At 45.4% G+C, this 19905-nt stretch overlaps 1 protein-coding gene across 1 annotated transcript in view; it reads right to left on the bottom strand.

Moving 5' to 3' along the window:
- The window catches only part of PTPRT (protein tyrosine phosphatase receptor type T), a 682122-nt gene that overhangs the window by 347121 nt on the left and 315096 nt on the right, over positions 1 to 19905 (bottom strand). The window lies entirely within an intron of this gene.

Raw genomic sequence — 19905 nt, forward strand, 5'->3', positions numbered from 1 at the left:
CTGACCCTGCTCCCATGCCCCCCTCTAGAACATGAGCTCTGAATTATTTCATTATGAATATTCTGTTCGTAATTTATACAAATGAAATAGATGTTTTTGTACAAAACAGATGATAACAAATGAATGCATTTTCTCTATCCCCACAAGCAAAGCTCATTTTAAGGTTTAGGCATTCATTAGAGTAGAAACAGAACTTCGTTTGTCATCAGCAGCCCCACAGGTTCCGTGTCAGAGCCTCTCTGACAGCAGTTAACACTGCCTGGAGACTGAATCCATAGATGTTCCCCCAAAGGACTTTACCAAGTTATGTAATCTATGGGTCGTTGTTCTTTTTTATTTGTAAAATGGTGATGATAGTAGCCACCTTCATTCAGAGGAAAAGGGGGAGTCAGGTGAGATGCTGCTTGCAAAGCATTTAGAATTGAACCTGGAACTTAATACACACTCCATGCACGACAGTTTTTCTTTTGCTGTAATAGGAGTAGTAATAAAAATAACAATGTTTCATACGCTGTATCCATTCTGAATGTCTTATAAATGACAGTGCAGGGTAGCATCCTTATGCAGAATGATGGATCCTAGCATCTCTCTGGTCCCCTCACAGCATAGGGTAAGGTTGCCTCTGCACCGATGCAGCCATAGGAAGGGGGAGAGGGGTCTTGATGCCCCTGAGTTTCCTGATCTGTCCTGAAATGTCTGTGACTTGTGCCAGAGCCTTACCAAAACCACTTCAAAACATTCCTCGTTTGAGAAGGATACCCAGACGTGTCAGCAGCCTGGCAAGCCAGCGCAGACCTGCTCGCTCACTGCTGGGGACAGTGGGCAGCCTGGCCCCAGCTCAATGGAGGAGCTCACGGTCACACTTACAGCCCAGTTATCCATGCTCACGGGTCCTCTGTGTAAAGGAGAGCCAGCCTCCCAAAAGCAAGCGGGCGACTTTGAAACTGTGACATTGAACAAGCTGTTGCTGAAGGTCCGCTGTGCTGAGCCCACGTGGAACAGAAGGTGGAAAGTGCGGTCCCCATGGCTGGGGGGTTATGATCCGGTGTGGCGGCGGCTGCTGCTTGGCTTAACAGCTCACGCTGGCACGGGGACCATGTGCCAGCACAGGGACCGCGAGAGGCTGCTTGCTGGGAGCCCCCGGGCATCCCCACCAGCTCGCCCAGCTGGAGCCTTTCTGTTTGTCCAGAGGCCAGAACGGCCCTGGCAGGGAGGCTGCCACCCCTGCTCAGAGCCCATGGAACACTCCTCCTCAGGGTGGGTTTTCAAAGCCAATGCCCGGCCCTGAGGGGGTGAGTGCCCTCAGGCTCCCTCTCCCTCTCATTAGTGACTGAGAAGAGGAACATTTAAGCCTCATTGAAGTCCAAAGCTGACACCCCATTTTGTCAGATATCTTAAGATATACCATATAATGTTACATATAATTATAGGATCTCCAATACTCGCTGAAAGCACAAACAAAACAAACAGACACTCCCTGATGGCCAGCAGCCACAGTGCTGAGTTCTGTCATCCGCATCATCGTGTGACACCATAGGAGAGGGACTGCCAGCCCACTCTACAGACGAATAAACTGAGTCCCAGGGAGGTCCAGGAACTTGTACAGAGTAGCGAGACTAGCAAATGGCAGACTGGGTTTTGAACTTGTGTCCGTCTGTCCCCACACCTAATGTGCAAAGTAAGAAGACGTGCCTGGCAGAGGGGCCTGGGAAGGGTGTGGGCAGGCTCTGTGCCTGCACCTGGGGAAGGGCATCCCGCCCCTCCCCCTCTCTCCTCTGCTCTGCTCTGCTGGCTGCCCGTCTCCTCCCCCTGGTGTTTCAACCCCTTCACTTGCTTCTGCTGTGAAGGCTTCCCCCCTGCACTTCTGGGCAGACGTCTGGCTATTGCTTTCTCATATTGTTAACTGTTTCCTTATATGTTAATCATTTTACACTGTGACAGGTTTGTGTGTGTGTGTGTGTGTGTGTGTGTGTGTGTGTTTAATCTTCAGCCGAGGATATGTTTTTATTGCTTTTCAAGAGAGAGGAAGGTGAAGAGAGAGAGAGAGAGAAACATCAATGTGAGAGAGAAACATCGATCCATATGTACCCTGACAGGGAAACCCACAACATAGGTTTGTAACCTGAACAGGAATCCAGCCTGCAACCAACTCAACCACCCAGCCAGGGCTGCACTGTGACAGATTTTTAGAAACTGCCTCTGCCCAGTGGAAAGTAAGTTCCTGAGAGCAGATGATCTCTGCTCCCCCTCCAGCCATGCCCAGCCTGAGACCCAAAGAGGGGACCTCAGCAACTGCCAGTCAAATGGATGCCCTGTTTTGTACGTCTCACCATGACCTGTGAGGGCAGCCTGGTCCTTGCCTCACCCTAGAGCAGCGGTTCTCAACCTGTGGATCACAACCCCTTTGGGGGTCAGACGACCCTTTCACAGGGGTCGCCTAAGACCATCGGAAAACACATATAAGTACATATTGTTTTTGTGATTAATCACTATGCTTTAATTATGTTCAATTTGTAACAATGAAATTGGGGGTCACCACAACATGAGGAACCGTATTAAAGGGTCGTGGCATTAGGAAGGTTGAGAACCACTGCCCTAGAGGAAAGCGAAGGTCTATGAGCTGAAATGGGTGCTCAGAGCCACATGGTAAAATCTGAAGTTCACGAGGGTCCTGTGATTCTGTGTCTGATCTGCACTGTGACACCCTGAGGGACTAGAACCAGGGGAAGGACACGAACAAGGGGCATGTCACAGCCATCAGGGCCTGGGAGGGCCTGGCGAGGATACTGTGAGAAATCCCAGAACCATCAGGCAGGAGTGGCCAGAGCTTCAGGAGCCTGGGGTCGCTGCAGCGGGCAAAGACCACTGCCCTGTCCTCTCATCTGCTCTCTGGCTACTACAGCACTCTCCCCCTCGCTCACCTGTGCAGGTGTGCACGCAAACACCTCTGCTTCTCCAAAAGGAAGGAGCAGGCAGGGGCACCTGTTCAAAGAGGGCAAGAGATGCTGCACGCCTGCCACCGAGCACGGAGACTTCCTCCCAGAGCTGGAGGCCAGGGCACAGGAACAGTCATTGTTCCCTCCGCCGCACCGGTGGCTGGCTGTCCTCAGACACACAGGGACCGCGGAGCCAGACAGAGCATGGCCTGAAGCCAGGCTCTGGCGCTCATGAGCTGCGTGACCTTGGGCAAGGGCACTTCAGCACTTAGCCTCCACTCCCTCATCTATAAAGGAAAAATTATTGCACTAATCTCAGAGGGCTGTTAATGAGTATAAAATGAACTGAAGAGAGAGAGAAGAGAATTGCTTCTGCCTGACAGTGGGCATCCCTCTTAGATGGACGGGCCTTGCGTGGAGGGGAATAGAAGCTGCATTCCCAGGGCCCTGGGCTCAGTGGTGCTCAGGCCTCGGAGAAGGAGGAAAGTGGATTCCCTGGGTTGTTGGGATGGACCAGGAGAGGATGGGTGATCAAGATGGAAGATGGCTGGATGGAGCCCAAGGTGACTGCTCTGTGTGTGACTCCTGGATCTCCCATACAGTCCTCAGAATACAGCAAAAACAGTTTGCTGTGATTGGACTTCCCGTGGGTTCGAGAAAGGGCTGAGGTTTGCCTGACTCACTCAGGCCAAAGGGGGTACCGCCTGGAACCCAGTGACCAGCAGCAAAGGGGACTTGGTGAAGATGTCCACGTGCTATCTCGCCTTGAGCTAGGATGTTGAGGGTACTCCACACTGCAGAGATGAAGAGGCCAAGGAAGTCTCCGAGCATACGCACAGGGCAAGGAGGAGGGCTACACCATGCAGCAGGCTGTGTTCTGTAAATCCGAGAGCTCCCATGCAGAACGGGAGAGGCGGTGGCTATTTATTGAGCACTAGCCCGGGCTAGCAAGGCACCTGCAGGATGAGAATGCTTCTCTGGCTTAGGGAATGGAGGCGAGTGAAGGAACATGACGTACCCAAGGCCACAAGCCAGGTCCCTGGTTCTGGGCTCCCGAGGCTCTTTGCACAGATGTCCAGCCCACTCAGCACTTGTCATGCTTTCTAGGAATTGCTGGTTCAGTTACTCATCACTCCTCCCAGCTGCAAGGGACCCATTCTGTTTGTCCAGAGCCCCCAGCACATGGCACGGGGTCTGCTGAGGGTTAGTTCATGTTTGTTAAAACGAGAGGAACAGATGGCGATCTGCCCTTGGGAGCTGAGCCCAGACCTCCAACGCCACGTCCTGTTCCGTAGCCTCCAGCAGGCCACCGAATCTTTAAGGGGAACGTGTCTATTTTTGCATTCCAGCAAGAGAATGTCCTAAAATCCCAGACAATGAAAACTAGCCTTAAGAACTAGTGTGACGGAGGCATTCACACGTTCAATCTGACCCCCCAAACCTTGGCCGCCAGACCCCGCTCCCGCTCCAGGAATAGCCTGCGGCAGGGAGACGCTCAGCTTTCCGTCCAGGTTGGTGCAAACAGGCTGGAAACTGCTGACAATGCCTGTGTGCTCAGTGGAGATTGGTTTTGTTGAATTTACTTTTTCTGTGTAAATACGTCCAAGTCTGAAGCCGATGCTTTCTGCCTCCAGATAAGGCCCCGTCCACATGACCTTCTTGAGTAACAGCCTACATGCATGCCACCGAGAGGGCAGACAGCACAGCAGAAGAGAGGGTGGCTCATCTGGGAGCTGGAAAATCATCCTCTGATGGAAAAAGGAATAGCTTATCCTCTGCGTGCACACGCTCTATGCCCTGAGACTTGGCGACAGGGCCTGTCCTGAGCCCAGGGCAGTAAGGACCCTCCGATCCTCTTCTGCTGTGGCCTCCTGGACAGGAGTCGGTGGTTCAAAGTGTCCCCTTTCCCAACAGGCTTAAGACAGCCCTGAGTTCCCTGCCCCAGTGGCTTCAAACTCATCGTGAAGCTTTGTTCAAACCTTTCCGCGGTCTGCCCTTTCAAGATCAGGTGTATTCCACATGTGTGCACCCTTAGGCCCACTGGGTGACCGAAGGATGGCTGTCTGGGGACAAGGCTTGAACATGAGGACTGAAGTCTCTGGACACATGTGCCTGAGGCCCTTTGTGGGGAGGACGGAGTCAGGTGAAAGGAGAAGGGATGTGCCACAGGCCTGTGTTTGTGTTCTCAGTCCCGGCCCACCTGTGTCCTTGCACACGTTAGGGACAGGAACATGTGCGTGCACGTGTCTGTGTCTGTCTGTGTGACTGACTGACTCCCGGTTTCAGAGGCTGCTTTGCTTTTGCAGCTGCCTCTGAAGGCAGGTTGGTCCTCCAAAAGTCTGGTCATGTCTCCCCTTTCCTGCTTGGATCTCGCTAAAGCACTGCTGTCAATCTAATACCTGAACCCAACATGCACCCTCTTCCCTCCCAGTCCCCTTCCGCATTTCCATAGCTCTCTCCTGGAGTCCTTCCTAAAGCAGTAATGCATCCCGAGCCCGTCCACACCTCCACATCTTTGCCATGTTCTTCCCTGTGCTTGAGATGCCACAGGGCAAACTCCTATTCAGTATATTTAAAGCCCAGCTCCAATGCCAGCCTTTCCTTATAACTTTGTCCAAAAGCCTTTCTTGCCTGGGCAGAGTCAATACCTGCTCTACCACCTGCTTCCTTGAACACATTGGCATGCTGCTTCCATTGCTCTTATCAAACTGCAGGTTTCTGTTTGCTTCATGCTCACCTCCCCTGCTGACTTGTTATCCCCTAGATCGCTTCGTTTCTATAATTGGAACATCTAGCTGTTTAGTAAATAAATATATCTAAGAATGAGTAAATACAGAAAGCAGGGGATGACTGAAGACCAAACCAGAATGATGGCCCTAATGTACAGCAGGGGAAAAGCCATAAGGAAAGCAGGGGGAGGGGGGATGAGGGCTCTCTTCACACTACAATTGTTAAGGGTAACCATGTGGTTAAGTCAGACTTCGAGCCTTTTTTGTTCTCTATGGACCCAGTCTCCATCCCTGCTGTCAAAGGCAATAGCTGTGGAATCTCCTGATGACCTCAATCAAGGCAGAACATCTTATTAAAAAAGAACAGCAAAGCAGCTTTCCAATTCATGAATTTTCCACATATTCACCTTTTGCATGTAGAGTTGGCTGTAACATATGTACTGTTCAAAGCTGAACCTAAACTGAGATAATTTGGGGCACGGGGCTGAAAATATGGAGGTGGATAACTTCTACGTAAAATTAATTTTTTTTTAAAATCCATTTGGAGATGCAATTTGAATTCCTTTCAAATTAAATTGCAATGGAATCCTGGACAGCTGGAAACATTATTGCCAACATAATTTGATACTATAAGAGCAGTAATACATTGATAGATAGTTCGATGTGACCATTAATTTGCAATTTCAGCATGGAAATGACGCACGGAGAGAAAAAGAGGGAAAGGGAACAAAATTAAGATCCATCTTCTTTCTGACATCATCCAAACCCCACTCACTTGCTTACTTTCCCTCACCCCCTATACTTTATTTCAGATGTTGGGTGGACAGGACTTTGCTGACTATCACCACAGACATTTAGGAAGGAAGGTAAGGACAGGGATTCCGAGGCTTTGGGGATGCTGGTCGTCTCAGTCCAGGGCCTCTGGGTCCTACCAATCCAGACAACCAGAACCATCTGATGCTGGAACATGTCCCCTTGTGAGAAGGTGACCTGGTTGTCACCCCCTTGTGGCAAGGCCAGAGAGAAGGTAACTCCTTCACACGTCCACTGGCTTACTCACTAACAAAAGAAGACGCTTTGAGCATGGAGGCATCCTGATGTGCTGAAAAGACTGGGTCTGTTATCACCTGGACCCAAAGCCCTATCCCATCCCTGTCTGTGCCTCATTGTTCTCGTGTGTAAAACATGAATGACACTCCCTGCCTTTTAGGGCTACGAGGTGAATTAAGGAGACAGTGTCCACCAAGCCCCCTGGCACAGCTACACTCCCTCAAATACAACTCCCACCTCCAGAAGGGAGGGAGGCAGGTGAGCCATTGAGGTAGAATAGGAGTCCTGTAGGTTACCGTGGACCCGGGTCTGCTTCTCAGTCTAGTCCAGGGCTGGGTTCATTCGTTTAACCAACTTAGCAAGCATCCAAAAATCAATTAGGTTCAGATATTGCTGCACCTACCCCTTCCTGTCTACAAACATGTCCTGTACTTCTGAGATGGGCAAGGCACGAGGGATACAGGTGAATGAGACAGACACTTTCTTGCCTTCCTGAGACTCATGTTCTAGAGGGGGATGCAGAGACAACAACTGTGAAGGATGGAAGGATGCCCCCTGATGAGTCGTTGGCAGGGGACGCACGGGGCTTTCACGCAGCACTTGGCAGAAAGACAGCCTCGCGTCAGAAACTCAGCCGTGCCAATTTCATCACGGCTCGGGCACAACCCTTACGTTCTTTTGCATAGAAACCAGAAGCCACCAAAGAAATTGGAGGTGAGTTAAGGTTAATGATTCCCCGACAACTGCATTATTAGGTTATAATAAAAGCAAGTCTCGGGGCAAAGTCTCCTACACAGATGAGCATCAATTACACCACTGTTTATCAGTGAGCAGGTGCAAAGCAGGTCAAACAATTTATTCCATAAATGTCAACGTAGTCCCAGCAATCTGTCCTTGTAGGTGAGCTGGTGACTACCTTGCATGAGAAGGTCACCTGTGGCAGTTATGACAGTATTCTCATGGAGGAGTTGACATTTTTTTTTTATTTTTTTTTTGTAAAGGGCCAGACAGTAAATACTTTATGCTTTGTGGGTCAGACAGTCTCTGTTGCAACCACTCATCTCTGCCCTTGTAGTGCAAGGGCAGACATAGGCAATACGCACACAAGTGAGCGAGGCTGTGTTTCAGTGAGAGTTGATTTACAAAAACAAGGCCACAGGCTGTAATTTGCCTCCTTTGTTCTAGGGGCAAAATCAATTAGCTACTGTCACATCAGACAACCAGGAATCCCCTCATCCAATGGACGACACAGGACTGTTTAGGAATCCTGGCTTGGACACCATCCTAGGGTTAAAGGCTAGAAGACTTCTTGGGTTCCTCTCCTTTGCATAAGTCTGGAAAGTACTTTAAAAAATTGGCCAACCCACATATTATTGAGACCTTCCACTTTACCAATTAGAGTCCATTTATAATACTTATCATTATGCTAAGCAACAGGTCCCTGATTTCAACCACAACAACAAATTTCTGACATTTCCTGTGATAATTAGCAAAATAAAGGTTGTTGATCAAGGCATCAGAAGCACCTGGGCGGGTGCTGTAGCTTTGCCTCTGGAGCAGTGGTTCTCAACCTTCCTAATGCTGAGACCCTTTAATATAGTTCCTCATGTTGTGGTGACCCCCAAGCATAAAATTATTTTCATTGCTACTTCATAACTGTAATTTTGCTACTGTTATGAATCGTAATGTAAATATCTGATATGCAGGATGTATTTTCATTGTTCGCGACCCACAGGTTGAGAACCGCTGCTCGGGCTTTTGACTGGACTACCCAGGATCTTCCCTAACCAGTGTGGTTTTAATTAGAAGGCTGGCAGCATTGGGTTATACTAGCTTAACCTACAGCTCGACCATAACATTCCCCTGATAACTACTGGAGAGTGAATCACCAGCACTGCCATGTGGCATATACAGACCAAGAAAGCTGTCCTGAGGAAGGGGCCTTGGAGGAAGGATGGATAGGATTTAACAGGTGAAGGTGTGGAGGAATGGGGCAGGGAGGGCCAGCAGTCGGAAGGTTAAACACCAGGCGAACAAGGCAGCACATTTCATGTCCAAGAGACAAGAATCAAGGAGCAAAAGGGCCATTGAGATTCTGATGCAGGATTGGGCAGGCCACAGGGGTAGCAGGCCGCCCCGCACTCCCCCCCCCCACCCCCCCACCCCACCCCCGCACCACCACACACACACACCTCTACACAGTGATGGGTGAGGCCAGTCTGGGTGTTACAGATTATAACAACCCCTCCTCCCACTCCTAAGAAGTGAGAGTAACAGTTAAGACAGTTGTAACAGTGTGATATGAGCATTCTTTGCACTGGAAAAATTCAATCTTTTAATAAATATTTTTGAGTTCCTACCAGGTACAGGCACCATAAGAGATGTAAAAGTGGACCAAAGAGACAAAAAGTCTCTCTGCCCTTCAGGGGCTTATGTTCTAGTGGGAAGGGGCGATCAAATAAATCAGAAGATTGTATAGTATGTCAGAGGGCAATTAGTGATCTAGAGAAAAACCGAACAGGGAAGGGAGATTAGGGGCTCAGGGAAGCTTGTGCCTAAAACTTTACCTTGTTGATTTTAGGTTCTGCCACCAGCTCCTTGACCTTTTCTGATCTTTCCTCTTCATTTACACTGAATTTCTTATTCTTTTTCTGAACACAGTTTATCTTGAAATGTTTATTGAGCACCTCTGGGGTGGTAGACTGAGTGTTGGGGACATAGTGTTAAAAATAGATGTAACTGATGGTTGCCAGGTAGAATAGGAAGGGGGATGGGCAAAAAGGTAAAGTGATTAAAAAGTACAAGTTGGCAGTTACAGGATAGTCATGGGGATGTAAAGTACAATATAGGGAATATTGTTGATAATATTCTAATAACTACGTATGGTGCCAGGTAGGTGGGTACTAGACTTATTGGGGGGATCACTTCGTAAGTTGGATAAATGTCTAACCACTATGCTGTACATTTGAAACTAATATTGACTGTCAAGTGTATTTGTAAATTTAAAAAAAATTAAATATATGTGGTTCAAACAAACCACATCTCTGCTCCACCTCCTGGCTCTATGCTAGTTCTGCCAACAGGAGGCGATAGAGGGAGCCTGCAAGGCTGAGGAGGAGAAATAGAGTTTGCTGGCATCACTCCACCATCACTTATCCCTGGAGGTCCATTCTGTCACAACAGTTGGATCTAGTTTGCAGTTTCTCCAACACTTAAAGAGCCAGCCTCACTGCGGAACCTCAGAGATACCAGCATCAGCCAAAAAGTGCTCCCTCTTCCAATCCTCAAATATTCATAATCCCAGCCTGTTCTCTCCAGCCCTTACCAATACCTGCTTCCCAAGCTGCTTCGTGTATAACACCCTCCTGTTCTCTTTTCACCTTTTCAGTTTCCTAGCTGACCCTTTACATTTGGTAACCAAAGCTTTCCAGACTTTCTCTGTTCATGGTGCACTTGGTATTTTGGTAATTTTTTTCATAGGTTCCTAACCAAAGAAATACCTAACAGTTTCCTTCATTAGTTAGACCAAGCAACTTAAGTATTTACAGCTTAACAACCTAACAACGGTTTGAGAAAACAGTACACACAAATCAAAGGAAAAGTAGTTTACTTCTGTCCTTAAATAAGCACAATTACTCACTAATGGGATGCGTGCATCTGCTGACCACTGAACAACTTCTCAGACTGGATGGAGATGAGCCACGACGCTGTCGCCTGGTCCACACTGATCTTTGTGAAATACTTGCCTTTCTTCATGGCATCTACCAGAAGCCCAGCTTTGAGGGGCATAATGTCACCAAAAGCAACAGAGCCCAACCTCATGTTGAAACGGTGGACCACCTCCACTTAGTAGCTTGTATGGCGTCACACAGATGACGCTGTGTGTTTCATGATCATTTCAAGTTAAAAATGGAAATGCCCTCCCGTGGTGCCTTCATGAATTCTATGGTGTCCGGGGCTGCCTTGACACAGTTGAGAACCACAATTATTAACAATTTTTATAGGCAATCCACTCTGTTAAAATAACTCGGTGTGACTTATCTCTGACAGTGGGATCTTGACGCATGCCAGATCCCACTGTCTGAAATCCATGAACATTCTGCGGCCCCACCCTTCCTATCCATTCTGCCTGGTTAGCCCTGTTGGCCTGGCTGGCCACACTCTGCTTCTCAGCTCTGGCTCAGACCTGGGCCTCCCGCCCGGAAGCAGCCACCAGGATGCTGCTGAGCTGAGCAGCAGCCTCATCAGCTGCACCTCTTACCAAGCCCACTGCTCAGGGCTCAAATAGCGGGAGGAATTAAATGGACACAGGCACAAGATTGCAGCCTGGAAAGAAAAGCTTTCGGATGTTTAAAAATTACTTTTGTGGCAGAGGAAATCAGGTTGGAAAGAGAGAAGCCATTTCTCAATTACATGGCTTCAGTTTCCAGAGAAAGGAGAAGAGTTTCAGGGTGGGAGTGGGGGGGGAGGAGGCGAGCACATCGCATCTTCCAGGCTTCACTTCAATTCACACTTGATTCATGGCAAGTCCACTTGTCTATTGGGAAAAAAAAATTAAAAAAAAGAGGCTGGAGAAAGAATAAACCTGAAATATCTGTGATGGGCAGAAGCCATCTAGTGTTGGGCCAGGTGAGGTGTTTAGCATTCTGAGCACTTCCCTTCTCCTCGGGAACATTGGCCGAGAACAGCATGGGCCCTGGAATTAGGAACAGCCTTCGGTGGAGCTAATTTGCCATCACTGCGAGGCTGATGAGAAGCCATGGGTAAATCGAATTATTTCCAGAATATGTAAAACAAACAACCTGAAGGATTATCTCCTGGGCCCTGATAGCCCCTCTCCCAGAACTACTACTCCCTTCCCGCTCAGTGGCTTTTTATTCAGATCTGTGGCTTTTCAAAGCTGAGGCAGCTCATAACTGTGAACCCCACCCCAGGACATCCTTGATCTCCCAAGGAACGGCATTAATCTGTAGCCACGACTCGGGACTGCTGGACCTTGACGAGCCCGCTGCGTCAGCAACCCCGGAAATGCCTACCAAGCTTTTTGATGATGTCCAAAGCGTTATTCTTTGAAATGTACAAGAGTATCATTAAATTGAGGGGAAAATTTCAAACAAAGACCACTGTCAGTGAAAAGAGGCTTATTCTCTGTCGTGTCTCATTGGGGATTCACCCTAGACAATGAGAAAGGGCATGCGACAAAGTGAGAGCTGCCCACTGCAGTCACCTAGAGGCAAAACCCAAGAAGAGAGCCCCAGTGGGAGAGGGGACAGCAGGACAGCAGATCGAAGACCCACCCACCCTCAGACTGTCTGCCTCGCTCATTTGGGAAGCGAGCTCTGGCCTCGCTGAGCACCTCTCAGCAAAGGTGTCGGGCTAAAATGTACGCCTTGTTTCCTGGCTGACCCCTTTAATAGGGGGTGGTGGCCCCTCACCATGACATCGTGAGACACAATCATAGCACAGGCTTGTGCATAAGCCACTAAATGATAATTCTTCACATCAGAATCGTGAAGAGATCAGCATCCTTCTCCTTGATTTTTACCTTTGAACTCCCCTTCTAAAGCTGCCCCTGAAAAACGTTTTCCTGTCAGTGTCGTCAGTCACAAGGCCCTTCCTACGTTTCCCCTCCCCTCCATCTGCAAATAGTGTTGCTCATGTGCCCAATATTTTCACACACACACACTCTCTCTCTCTCCTGACCACCAAAATTTATTGATGAACGTGTGACCTTGAATCAATCATTTTACCCTTTTGAGCCCCGATTTTATAACATGGGAAGTTACGATTCTTGTGAGGTGGCAATGAAATTCTATGTGCTCCTTTATTAGTGGAATACTGCTGGATAACATACCCCCTAACTCAGTAGTTTACAGGAACAGGCAGTTATTCTTGAGCTCCTGCATCTGTTTGTCTAACCTAGGCTGGGCTCAGCCAGGCTGGCTCCAGGCTGAGGACTGTGGCCAGGTCTGCTCCATGTGTTTATTCCAGAGCTCATCTCTAAGGCCAGGTGTTTTCCAGGATCATGCACCAGAGCCAAGCTAACCAATGCAAGAGCTCTGAAGGCCTCCCTCATGTCCTGTGTGCTACCGCCGTATCCATCAAAGTAAGCCATTGAGCCAGACGAACACCAATGCAGCCATTCCTCCCACTGTGGTAAAGTAGGCGTGGGGGAGGTGAATATGGCTGAATGATAACCCAAACTATCACAGAACAAATGAGTTTATGTTTTGGTTAACCTGACCAGCCTGCACTTTTTCATGTAGCATAGATGAAATCTGACTTTGGGTCAGACCTTTGGGGAGCCAGAAGATTCTGCTGTAACACAAAGTGTATGCCATTTCCTGATCTACCTCCATGTGGACTATGATGTGATTTGTCCCTGTGAAAGACGGGCAGAAGAGAAAGCACACTGGCATTTGAAATCCTTCTCAATCTCCATAGGAACCTTCAGATCTACCAGCCCATTTGGTCAGGTAAATCATTCCTGCCCTCACCTCCCAGTGCTGGCTCAGATCATACCCCAATACATACCCTAGTCTCCTCTGCCTCACATCAAAACTCCTGTGATTTGCCAAATAATGCCCCTACCCCCTAAGGATGCTAATACCCAGAACCTGTTACCTTATGTAGCAAAAGAAACACTGTGGATGCAATCAAGTTAAGGAAAATTATCCTGGATTATCTGGGAGGGCTAGATGTGCTCACAGGGTCTTTATAAGAGAGAAGCAGGAGGTCAGAGAGGAAAGAGACTGCTATGTTGCTGGCTTTGAAGATGGAGGAAGGGGTCATGAGCCAAGAAATTGAGGCAGCCTCTACAAACTGGAAAAGGCAAGGGGACAGGTCCTCCCTGAAAGTCCCCAGGAACACAGCCCTGCAGACCTATCTGAGACTTCTGACCTCCAGAATAATGTGATGGTGTTGCTTTAATCCATTATGTCAGTGTTGACTTGTTACAGCAGCCATGGGAAACGAATACAGCCCTCTGTATTGTTCTGCTTATTTCTATATTTTTCATCCACTCTCTTCACTCTCATTGCCTTTCCTTAATAGACACACATCATAGTTCACATACGTTCCTTTGCTTGAATGAATTCTTGTAAAACGCAAGGCACTGTTTAGTATGCATGCATATCATTATGTAAATTGGAACATCCTAGCGCTCCTTTACATCACTCAGCACTCGGCTCTGGCATCCACCCTCGCTGTTGTGCACCTAGTCCATGACTCCAATCACTGCACCATGTTCCATGGCGTCTGTGCTCCTTGATTTACCCACCTGCTCCCACGAGGGACAAGCAGTTTCCAACTCATCACAACCAGAAATGGTGCTGCAGCACACCTCCTCAGGAAGCCCTCCTAGATTTGTGTGGCTTTCGTTGGGGAGTATAGTCCTAGGAACGGATGGACTGACTGACTTACAGGGTATGTATAAACTTAATTCAACAAAGTGCTCCTGGATTGCTTCTAGAAGAGTTGCACCCAAACTCCTTAGTTGTATGTGAAGGTTCCTGTGGACTCAGTCCATGGCAACAATTAGCATTATCCAATTTTAAAAATTTTTATCACCTACAAGGTATTTTCCCCATTACTATGTTAATTTACATTTTTCTAATATTAATGGATTTGATAATTTATTCATACATTCATTAGCCTTTTAAATTTTTATCTTTGTAAACTCCCAGTTCATCTCTTTTGCTCAATTAACTCCTCATTTGTAGGAATGCTTGGTATTGTCTAGATTTTTTTCTGTTAATTCTGTTTATGGTAATATGTGTTGAATAAAAATCCTTTGCTTTTGGTGCAGTAAAATCAACCACATTTTTAAAATTGATTTTTTAGAGAGAGAGGAAAGGAGAGAAACATCCATATGAGAGAGAATCAAGGATCCATGGGTAGGCACTCTGACCCCCAACCTGGGTATGTGCCCTGACTGGGAATTAAACCTGTGACTTTTCAGTGTATGGGACGATGCTCCAACCAACTGAGCCACACTGGCCAGAGTTCAACCACTTTTTTTGTTGTTGTTGTTGTTGTTAATCCTCACCCAAGGATATTTTTTCCTTTTTTTTTTTTTTTTTTTTTTTTTTTAGAAAGAGTGGAAGGGAGGGAGTGAGGGGGAGAGAGGAAAACATAGATATGAGAGAGACACATCTATTGGTTGCCTCTTGCCCAGGCCCAGACCCATGCTGGGAATCAAACCCGCAACCTTTAGGTGTGAGGGCCGACAGTCTAACCACTGAGCTAGGTGGCCAGAGCTCAACCACATTTTAAGTGATCGTTTGTTATTTTTAAAAATTTCTACCAAAATGGCAAATATGACTTCTGTCCTCAAGTTTTCTCCTTGTCCCAGACATATGGTCCAGTTGCACTTTTCATTTCCGTTGAAGTTAGGTGTGGCCTTGAGACCTGGGTAGGCCTTGAGACCAGCCCCTGTGTGATGGTCCATTTCACTTTCCCTGGCTGCATAAGTTGTAGAACCTCTACAGAAAGGAAGCAACTCTAAGTCTGGGTCCCTGAAGTCTTGAGGAAGCAGAGCCACCCTGCCAACTGCTGTGGTCATAGGGCTTGATAGAGAGAAACTTCTGGGGTGGTTAAGCCACTGAGATTTGGGGGTCTTTGGCACTTGATCATACCTAGTCTATCCTGACTATGTCCTGACTAGTTTCTTTATTTCTTTTCTCCCATTCCCTACTCCCTATCATAGGCAGCCCTTCTAATATCTTTATTTTGTGTCCTTAGAAAATCTATTGTATTATATGTGCAGTTTTATTTAGATAAATATTATGTTTTCTTCTTCTGTTTTTTTACTTTCTTCACTCAGTACTATGTTTGCCTTCTATACTGCTGTCTATACACATGAAGTCAGTTGCTGCTCACTGCTGTGTGGTACTCACAGATGAGTAACTGGTGTCATTTCCCTCTCCTTCTCCCAGTGAAAGACATCCACTTTGTTTAAGAAGTCCTTGCCCAGCCCTGGCCAGTGTGGCCCAGTTGGTTGGAGAGGTGTCCCATACACAGAAAGCTTGTGCTGACTGATCTCTCCCCCCCTCTCCCCTGTCTCCCTCTCCCTCTTCCTACTCCTCTCCCTCTCCCCCTCCCCCCCCCCCCCCGCTTTTCTTTAAAACCAATTTAAACATTTTAAAAAGAAGTCCTTGTTCAGCACTAGGTTACAAAGTCATTCTTCAATATTCATTTCTAATTTTGTCAATTTATCTTTCACACTGACATCTTAGGTCTCCTGGAATCAGCTACCTTGGTAGGAGGTTTTAGTTTTCAGTTTTATTTTCTTCCACATAGTAAAAAAGTCTCCTTAAAAACACTTACTATATAGTTGGTCCAGCTGATTTGTGGAGCCTCCTTTATCCCACCTGAAGTTTCTGTATATGAATGGGTTCTATTGGCTCATTTGCCTCTTTGAGCATGAATACCAAGCTAGTTTCATAATTATGGCTTTATAGCATATATAATATATTTATACCTGTTAAGATAAGTCCCTCTTTTTTAAATCCCCCTCAAAGTTGACTGTTAGCTGTTGATTTTTATTCCTCTATATACATTTTAGAGAAAGTTCATCAAGTTCCTTAAAATTCCAATGGAAATTTTTATTGCCATTGCATTAAGTTTATAGATGAATTTGGGGAAAATTTTTATTTGTGTAATAATGTCATCCCATCCATGAGCATGGATTGCTTCTCCATTTATTCAGATCTTCCCTCAAATCTTTTATTAGTTGTAACATTTTCTCCATTGAGATTTTATATATTACTAGAGGCCTGATGCATGAAAATTCGTGCAAGAGTAGGCCTTCCTTCCCCCAGCTGCCAGCTCTGACTTCTCTCCCTCCTGCAGCCGACAGGCACCCAGGACCCAGGCTGCTTCCCTCCTCAGGTTGGCTTCCCTCTGGCCCCGGCTTGGTCGGGAAGGACGTCAGGAATGACGTTTGGTTTAATTAGCATATTACCCTTTTATTATTATAGATTGGGCTATTTAAATCCTAAATATCTTAAAATTTGTATTACAATTGCTTTAAATTAGATGTTCTGGCTCATTATTCCTGGTATTGATTTTTGCAAGTTGATCTTATATCTGGCAACCTCGTTGAACTTTCTTATTGTTTCTTACAATTTTTAAAATGTTTCTAAGAGGACTATCATGTCACCTACAAAGAATGAATTTTATGTCTTCCAATCTAATCCTTACATGTCTTATTTCTTTTTCTTTCCTTAAAGTGTGGACCAGAAATTCCAGCATGTTATATAGAGGGCTTTCTAGTCTGCCTGATTTGAAAAGGCATGCACCTAAATTTTCTATATTAAGTATATATATATATATATATTTTTCATTTTTAAATTCTTTATTAGTTAAGGTATTACAAATGTATAATATTTGCTGTAGGATTTTGGCTTATAATCTTTGGCAATTAAAAAAAATTATCTCAAAATTATCAGGTAGGAATGTAAACTGGTACAGCCACTATGGAAAACAGGATGGAAGATACCTAAAAAATTAAGAATAAGGCTACCATAGGAATCAGCACCCTCTTCTATGTACCTACCCCCAAAATTTGAAAGCATGTATGTGTAAAGATGTTCATACCCCTATGTTCATTGTAGCATTATTCGTGGTAGCTAAGACATGGAAAACAATCTAGGTGTCCTTCTATGAATGATTAAAGAAGATGTGGTACATATGTGCAACAGAATACTACTCAGCCATAAAATAAGATGAAATACTGCCATTTGAGACAGAGTAAAGAGGGTCAAATATATGGCGAGGGAAGTAGACTAGACCTTGGGTGGTGAACACACAATGCAATAAACAGATGATGTATTATGGAATTGTATACCTGAAACTTATATAATATTATTAAGCAAATAGAGGCCTGATGCAAGAAATTCATGCAAGGGGGCTTGGCCCTCACAGTCCCGGCTTCATCCGGAAGGTCGTCCAGAAGGACATCTGGAAGGTCGTTTGGCTGTTTGGTCTAATTAGCATATTATCTCTTCATTATATAAGATGTTACCCCAATAAATTTAATTTTTAAAAGTTTCTTCTATATTTAGAAGCGTTTTTCAAATCATCATAAATTGGTAACACACTTGATCAAATGTCTTGTCTCACTGATTAAGATGATCATTTGATTTTTATTCCTTAGTTTATTAATATAGTAAATTATACTAAAAAGGATATAGCTCAGGGACAGCCAGGTGAGCCTGATGGACAGGTGAGGCATGGGAATGGGCTGAGCTTCCATGCCCTCTCCCCTTGCACCACCCTCCCGGAACCTCCATGTGTTCACCCACCTGGAAGCTCTCTACCCTCTCCCTCTGGGTTTGGATGGAGGATTGATTACATCACTGTCCATTGGTGATCCAACTCTATCTCCATCCCCTCCTCTCTCTAGAGGCTGGGGTGAGACTGAAAGTTCCAACCCTCTAATCACATGGTTGGCCATCCAGGCAAGAAGCCCTCATTCTTAGGTAGAGTCTAAAAGGCACCGCGTCCACATAACAAAGGACACCTTTATCTCTCTCATTACTTCAGAAATTCCAAGGGTTTTAGGAGCTCCCTGACAGAAACGGGCAAAGACCAAATATACAGTTCTTATTATAAATCACAACATCACAAGGGTTATTATGAAGAAACCTGCGATAAACATTCAGGTACAACAGTGGTTCCCAACCTTTTTTTGGCCATGCCCCACCTAAGCTTCTCTAAAATCCTGATCTACCACCTCTACACACACATATAATTCTTATTTTTCAAAAAGTGAACGCCTATTCACATGGAGGAAGTCTAAAAAGGCCATTAACTTGGTCTAAACAAGTTTCCAAAAAACATGGCATCCATGAAAGAGAAAAATAAAAGAATGAAAGGGTAGTTAAGTACTGAGGAAGAAATCACTAAGAAATTGTAAAAACAAAACAAAACAAAAACAACACCACAATAATATGAAGTGATATGAAAAGATAGCAAATAAAGTTTCAAAACGTGTAACAGAGAACTGAAATCATAAATGTGTCAGCATATATATTTTTATAGGCCGTATATGAGGCTCCTAGAACCATAAGAAATGCAAAAACTTCATTGTTAATAACTCATTCTTGAGTTGCCCCCCTTAAAAATCAAATTGCCCCCCTGTGGGGCATGTGCCCCACGTTGGGAACCACCGATGTACAAGTTCCTGTGTGAACGTTAAGTTCTCCTTTCTCTGATGAAAATGTCTAAGAGTATAACTGCTGGGTCACATGTAAGCTCATTTTTAATTTTAAAATAAATAGACCAACTATTTCCTGGAGTCACTGGACCATTTCACCTTCCACACATCATGCCTGAGAGATCCAGGCTCTGTCTCACCAGCATTTGGTGTGTTCACTATGCTTTATATTAGCCATCCAGGTAGGTGTAGTGATGCCCCCTGGCTGTAATTTGCATTTCCCTAATGGCTAATGATGTTGAACATCTTTTCATGTGCTTCTTGCCATCTGTATATCCAGCTCATTTGTTTTCTACTTTGGTTTCCTAGTAAATGAATTTAAAGCTCCAGATTTTCCTTTAAGTATTAAACTCGGCTCTGTTCTACAATAATACATGCTCTGCTTTCGTTACCATCCACTTCATGATCTCTTTAAGATTTCCTTTTTAATTCAAGGGTTATTTAGTAATATGCTACTTCAATGCAAAATTCATGAGATTTTTAACACTGCCCTTTAGTTATTAATCTCTATTTTTATTGTCTAACAGTTGGGGAACATGGTCTGTGTGATATGGAATCTTTAGAATTTAATTGGGCTTTTTTTAAGTTCTAACACCTGTTCTGTTTTTGTGACTTGTGCGTGTGCTAAAAAAAGTGTTTTCTCTGTGTGTAGAGTTCTATATATTAAAATTGTTTAATATTAATTTCCAGTGTATTACTAAGCTTGAGTTTTTGAGTTATATTTTTCAAATCTTCAACATCTGTTTATTTTTGTCTTTTGATATTGTTTAAATAGATTGATATCCTAATTTGGTCATTAACTTGCTTCCATTCAAATGACCATAACAACAACCATAATTCGTGAACACTTTCATATACATTTACATAAAATTTTATATAAAATTTTAAATTCTGTGTGCCGGCATTTGGCTAAGCACTTTGCTTATCTCACCTTCACTTCTCACAATTATATGTGTCAACATCCCCCATT

The sequence above is a fragment of the Myotis myotis genome, unplaced genomic scaffold, assembly GCF_014108235.1.
Source record: "Myotis myotis isolate mMyoMyo1 unplaced genomic scaffold, mMyoMyo1.p scaffold_m19_p_9, whole genome shotgun sequence".
Classification (NCBI taxonomy): Eukaryota; Metazoa; Chordata; class Mammalia; order Chiroptera; family Vespertilionidae; genus Myotis; species Myotis myotis.